The 6,745-nt window shown below is 39.4% G+C and overlaps 1 long non-coding RNA gene across 1 annotated transcript; it reads left to right on the top strand.

The window, feature by feature from the left end:
• The first annotated feature begins 235 nt into the window (after positions 1–235).
• On the top strand, positions 236–5,358 carry LOC147839677 (uncharacterized). The gene is made up of 3 exons (XR_015515488.1): positions 236–2,067; positions 2,601–2,670; positions 3,405–5,358. It is a non-coding gene; the product is annotated as an uncharacterized LOC147839677 (long non-coding RNA).
• The last annotated feature ends 1,387 nt before the right edge of the window (positions 5,359–6,745 follow it).

Raw genomic sequence — 6,745 nt, 5'->3', positions numbered from 1 at the left:
TGTTCATTTTATGAATATGGTGATTCATAATATAGGAACGAAGTGACTTTGTGGTGGTATAAATGAATTATTTCAGGTATTCTCTATAGACCAAAATGTACAGTCCTTAAATATATGCTTATATAAAACCCATTATATCATAATACACTTTGTATACTTTTATAATTTACAATGTATATTACTTTTAATAATTATTTATTTATTAACTTTTTTGTTTAAATTTACATTTTATTTTGTATTATTCCGAAAGTAAACCTCAGAAGAGTAAGAAAAGTGTGATATGACTGGTGTAAAATATCATGATGCCGCTGCAAGAGATATAAAGGCCAAAAGAACAAAATCAGAATCAGAAAGAACTTTATAGCCAGGTATGTTCGCACATAAGAGGAATTTGTTTTCATGACAGAGCTTCTACATTGCAACAGAATTACAGAGACAGGACAATAAACAGATAATAAATATATAAAAAAGCAGTATGTAGTGAATGTATGTAGTATGTAGTGAAAAAAGGCATACAATTACGCTGAAACATCTGTCTCATTCAAAGGGGTGTGCAAAGATTAGAGTAATGCCTTCTGTGTGCAATTTACATGATGTTCAGCCCACATTCAGTTGGCAGACAGAAACAGCTGCTCTTAAAGAGTTTTCAAAATAATCAAGCTTTAGTTGACTGAAAGTAACTAAAAGTGAGTTTCAGTGAACAAAAGTTTCTCTTTTCACACAATCTTTCACAGGAAGATCAGAGACTTTTTTCCTTTTTCTCATTTGAGTTTTCTGAAACCTGATTGACTAGTCCTGAAACTATGAATATCATATTAACATAATACACACTAACTGTTAATAATATAAGTATATTTGAAACAATAGGGATTTTTATCTTTAAAGTACATATGAAATCAAAACTAAACATATTGATTTTGTTACCTCACATAGTTTTGTAATGATGTCATCGACTCGGTCCCAGTCATTCTCCTCGCTGGCCAGCAGAGGTCACCATCCCCGGAGTATTAACCATCACGTCATCCACTTACACTGATAGCCTGCACACCTGAAGCGCATCCACTTGATCACCCACACTCACGCTTATAAGCAGCACACACACTCACTCATTGCGAAGTCTTGTTCTGCCCCGGCTAACACTACTGAGCGTTTCTCTACACTGCCTGCTTTCCCGTTGCTTACCTTGCCTTGTTCCTCAACCTCGTCATGCCAGCCGCCTGCCTTGTACCTCTGCCTGATTACCGACTTTGATCCAAGCCGTCTGCCTTGAACTCTAGCCTGTACACCGACCTTGATATTCGCCGCCTGCCTCAGACCCATGCCTGAACATTCATACTGTGGTTACCTGCTGCCAACCCTTCAACGTAACACTATTGTGTTTGATGTGAGTTCGCACACGCATTACATCTGTGTGCTTGTCTTTATTAAACTGTGTATAATAAATTTACTGCAAATGGATCCCTCTGTGTCAGCCCCTTCATTACAGGTGATCACTTCATTTGTGCTATTTATTCAGAAAAAACGAATTGTTTCCCCTTGTAATCTAAAACTTAAATCTGAAAATACACTTCTTTTTTGTTTTCAGTTAAGTTCTTAGATTATGTCTGTCTGAGGTATTGGGCGTGGCTAACATACTTAACCACACCCCTCCAACGGTCAGTTTTGACAGCACTATGACAACAAACGGAAATGGTGAGGAGGGGGTGTCTGTTACATTATAATAACTCTCCCCAAACCCTTTTCCTAATCTTCCTGAATGAAATGCCTATGTAACACTTGGAGTCGGTTGACAACAGAAGTCAGGGTCAAACACAGTTTATTAACAGCTTAGTTAGGAAGACAATGGTTTAACAAAAACAAACAGAATCATGAGGGTAATCCAATAGCGCAGTCGTGATCACAGGCAGAGGTCAGTGCAGACAGCAAACAGGATAAACAAAGAAACAAGGCAAGGATCTAAAGGCAAGGTAAGACTAGACAAAAAACACTTTGCATTGTAACAGGTTAACATACAACAAGACTCAGCAATGAGTGTGTGCTTGTGAGAGGTGTATATATATAGTCTGTGTAATCAGTCTATGATTTATTTCCAGCTGTGTGTGTGTGCAATCAAGAAGAGAACTGTAACTGGTGTGTGTGTGTGTGTGTGTGTGTGTGTGTGTGTGTGTGTGTGTGTGTGTGTGTGTGTGTGTGTGTGTGTGTGTGTGTGTGTCTGTGTGTGTGTGTGTGTGTGTGTCTGTGTGTGTGTCTGTGTGTGTGTGTGTGTGTGTGTGTGTGTGTGTGTGTAAAGTGCATAATGGGATTTTAAGTCCAGTTCCATGACAGATTGCTAAAATAGCTAGATCACTGGTGATTGTGACAGACATGCCAAATACAAACCAGAAGGAAGGTGGATGGAGGCGAAGTGGGGAAGGGATGGAAGGCCAGGTCTGAGCAGCGTAGGTGAGCCTAAAGCATGGAGCTCTAGAATGCCTAAAGCTTGGAGCTGCAGAGGTCTGGAGGCTCAGGTTTAGGAAGCACTGGTGGCTCAGATAACCCCAGGGGGTCAGCAGGCTCAGGTTCAGCAGGCACTGGTGGTTCAGACAACCTTAATGGGTGAGGGGGCAATGGCGGTTCCAACAACCCCAGTGGGTCAGAAGGCTTAAGATCAGGAGGCACTGGTGGCTTACCGTACGTTCACACCGAAAGCGGCGAGAGCGTCAAAGTAGCCGGAAGTCATTCATTTTCAATGAGAGCCGGCGGCGATAGGCGACGATGAACGGCGAGGAGCAGTGCGGCGCGTCTTCGCCGGCGTGAGCGTCGAGGAGAGTTGAAATGAAGTCAACTTTATGGTAATGAGCTATGACGCGGTTCGGCGGCAAGCAATCAGAATGAAGACGTCCACCGCTTGATAGCAGTTCAGGGAACACAGACCTGTGAACTTTGGTTCCGACCACAGTTGTTCCCAAGGGTTTGATTATTGCGGTCGCCGGATTTCCAATTATTTACAATGTTTTCTCACAGGAACATACATTAAATAAGTTACTGATGTTCATTAAGGTTATATAAATTTATCTTAAAAAGAGGGAATCTCACGCGATGTGACAGTACAAAAAAGTACTGCTGCTTCAGGATATTTCAGACATATGGACACATATTGGATAAATAGAGCAAAGCCACACCACATGCAACTTGATCTTCCATTGTTTTATGAATTTGATAAGAAGTGCGCAACATTTTCACGCTAAAAACATGTCTAATGCAGGAATGTAACTGATATGCTGCAACGGCTCCTTTAAGTACGAGATCAATGTAGCGAGTTTTGACGCTCTGGCCGCCGGAGCTGAAGGCAGACAGCGTTGTCGCCAGGGCGGCCAGAGCGACCTTGGACGCTCTCGCCGCTTTCGGTGTGAACGTACGGTTAGACAACCCCAGTAGGTCAGGAGGCTTTGGTTCAGAAAGCACTGGTGGTTCAGACAACCCCAATGGGTCAGGGGGCAATGGCAGTTCCAACAACCCCAGTGGGTCAAGAGGCACTGGCGGTTTCAACAACCCCAGTGAGTCAGGTTCAGACAACTCTAGTGTATCAGGAGGTAGTGGTTCAGAAAGTAATGACAGTTTATATAACCCCAGTGGGTAAGGAGGCTCTGGTTTGGGAAGCAATGGCATGCCAGCAAAGGCTCTAGCAAAACATTTAGGGCTTTCCTTCTTTACCTTTCCAACAATGAAGGGAGACACATTGACCTGTAGGGTTGTATCCAGGGATTTTTGGGAAAGACCCTCAAGGAAAAAAGTTTATGAGTGGTGTTTTAAAAGGTTCATTTAGTCCATGTTAGAGAAAGACTATGAGAATAAAATCTGGGAGGTATGATTCATTAAAAATGTCCAAAAACTTACAGATATAGTCCTTGAGGGTGTTAATTCCTTAGCTGAGTTTATAAAGCTGATCTGCTGGACTCAAGTCGTCAGTAACACTTGTTCAGTTCCTTTACAGATTTGTGGGTTTCCAGCGATTTGCAACTGATCACTGGTGAATCTGACAGCCTACTTTTTTACATCCAATCAGCTCGCAGTAGAAAACAAAAACAAGCCACACCCACTGTTTTCTAACTTAACATTCCGCTGCTTTAGAAACTGAATCACAATACAAAAAAAACGGACGCAGTTACCAGTTCATGCGGACTATAAACACTTAAACACTTTTTGTTTATTATCATTATTATTATTTCTCTCTGTTAACTAATATTAAATATGATGAAATATGATGAGAATTGGAGAAGCATGTTGACAAATCAGTTTCAAAAGCTTAGTGATTTTTGCTGATATTCACAAAAACAGAGTAGAAAAGTTCATCCTGACCTGAAAAATGTTTATATCCTCTGCCCTGCGCATTGCAGCGGTCAAGCCAACGCACACACTCTGATAGTTGTAGAACGAGCTAATTTACACAGCGAGGGGAAGGTGCAGTTTTCCAGACAACACTCACTCATTTCCACTGAATGAGAGCGCTGTGACATTTACAGCTGCCAATATTGCCCACATCCAATCTGAGACGGAGTGAAGATGTGCAGGTCGTGTAAACGTTGGAGCGGGTCACACCAAGACAGTGACCTCTGCTAGGAAATGCCATTTGCAAAAAAATGACCTCTCCAATGTAAGAGCAGAGAGTTTCATCTCCAATCTGCAAAAACACTGCAATCAAAACCAACCAAGCAACACACACATGCTCATTTCCCATCGGATCCAACAGCCAGGCTTTTAGTGGTCGACCCAGGCGCAACCTGAGCCCAGTGAACACATCTCAAGACACTGGTGAGCATCTGAAGGGCCGAGGTGTTTTTATCTTTCCCTCACAGACTGTCTGCCTCAGCCACATTAATGCTGCCCTCACAAAAAAAAGTTACTGTCTGTCTGGCAGCGTTCCCTTCATCGTTATCAGCGGGGCCGTGAATGATCTGCATCCAATAATCTGAGATGAAATCATTTGCCCTTTTTACTCATTTATATCAGACATCTCACTCACTTTCAATTGGCGCAATGACTCGCATAGATGAAATTCTTATTTCGAGATGAATAATAGAAAATAGACCATAGTCCAAATATGGGGTTAGTTATGATCAGGAAAATATACACATGTATATGAGGTGGAAAGACGTAGCAAAGCATTTAAACTCCACAGTTTGCAGTTTGCTTTTGGACCAATAACATTTTTAAATGGTCCAAGACATTTTTTGAATCATAAAAAGCACACACATACACATACACATTCTGTCTACTATCGCTTTGTGAATAGTTCAACAAAAGATTTAATTTTATTTATTTAATATAATATTTAAAAGTAACACTTTAGAGTTATAGACTGTTAGTTTATGCATTTATGAGTTATAGTTCAGCATTAACTAATGCATTAATAAGATTCAAAGTTGTGCTTGTTAACATTAATTAAAAATGATGATAAATACAGTAATAAATGTATTACTAATTATTAGATCATGTTAATAAATACATTAACTAATCGACCATCATTTTAAAGTGCAGTGAAATTATATATATATATATATATATATATATATATATATATATATATATATATCACTCATCCAGCCTCTTTATCCTTGTGTATTTCTCCGCCCACATACAGCAACAAGCACACAACACTCTACAGTTTGACAAATATTGCAGCTGTTAGGCAACATAATGTACTTTTAATGCTTTTTTGGTTAAGAATGTAATTGTTTACATTGCAACTATGCAGTTTATTTATCAAGATAATGCCTGTTTTAAATATTTATAATTTCAGAGAGACAGTGCGTCGGCGGCCATCAGCCTGTCATTGAGCAAAGACGGTTGATGTTGTCCATCCACAAGATGGACAGAGACCGCATAATAAGACATAATAAGACATAATAAGACAGAGACCGCATAAAAAGCCCTTAGAGGAGAAAAACTGTAATTTCTAACTGCAATTGATCAAATAATTATAAAACTGGTATGTGATTTTCTAAGTCAATCTCTTTCTTTTCTATGTTGTAGTGCTGTATTTATACCATAGTAATTGTATTGTATTGAGCATGAGATGGGACTCATGTATCAGGAATGTGTCTATGTCGTGTTGGCCACTCTTTGTACTGTAAAACCTTGAATTACTTTTTGGTTAGCTATCAGTTTGTTTTTAATCCGTCTCCTGTTTTTGTTACTGCAGACTAGTTCAGCAAACAGAAAAAAGAAGAAATGCCCACATGTGTTCAGCGTTTTTCCTTATTGCAAACACAACAGTAATCTGGTAGTTTTTTGCTTTGGCTTTTTCAGGGTTAAATTATTGTGTTCTCCTGATAGAGAAATACTTGGGAATCTCTGTAGACTGATGGTATTTCATGACGTTCAGCCTTATAATCTGTGATATGGCTGTATATCATCACTGGTGGAACACTAAGGCACTCGGCGTATGGTGAAGAGATTATTCCTATGTTAAGAATGCAGTGTTTCTGAATGAATCAGTTTAGTTTATGATGACATCAATAAAATGTACTGTATAAAATGATCACTTGTTGGCACCTATACTATTGTAACAATCTAACTAGTTAAATGATTAGAAATTAGTCACATTTTTCTTTGTCATTTTACCCTGTTACATAAACATCCAGAGGGGTATTTTTTGAAGAATTATGTGTGAAACGTTAATGACTATTTATGCTTATATACTCTACACATAATGTGCATGCCTATGACATCCTCATATTCACACATGTGAATTTTACATTTTCAC

The sequence above is a fragment of the Danio rerio genome, chromosome 18 (genome assembly GCF_052040795.2).
Source record: "Danio rerio strain M-AB ecotype USA chromosome 18, GRCz13ab, whole genome shotgun sequence".
Lineage (NCBI taxonomy): Eukaryota > Metazoa > Chordata > Actinopteri > Cypriniformes > Danionidae > Danio > Danio rerio.
This window is presented reverse-complemented; position numbering and strand designations above follow the sequence as displayed.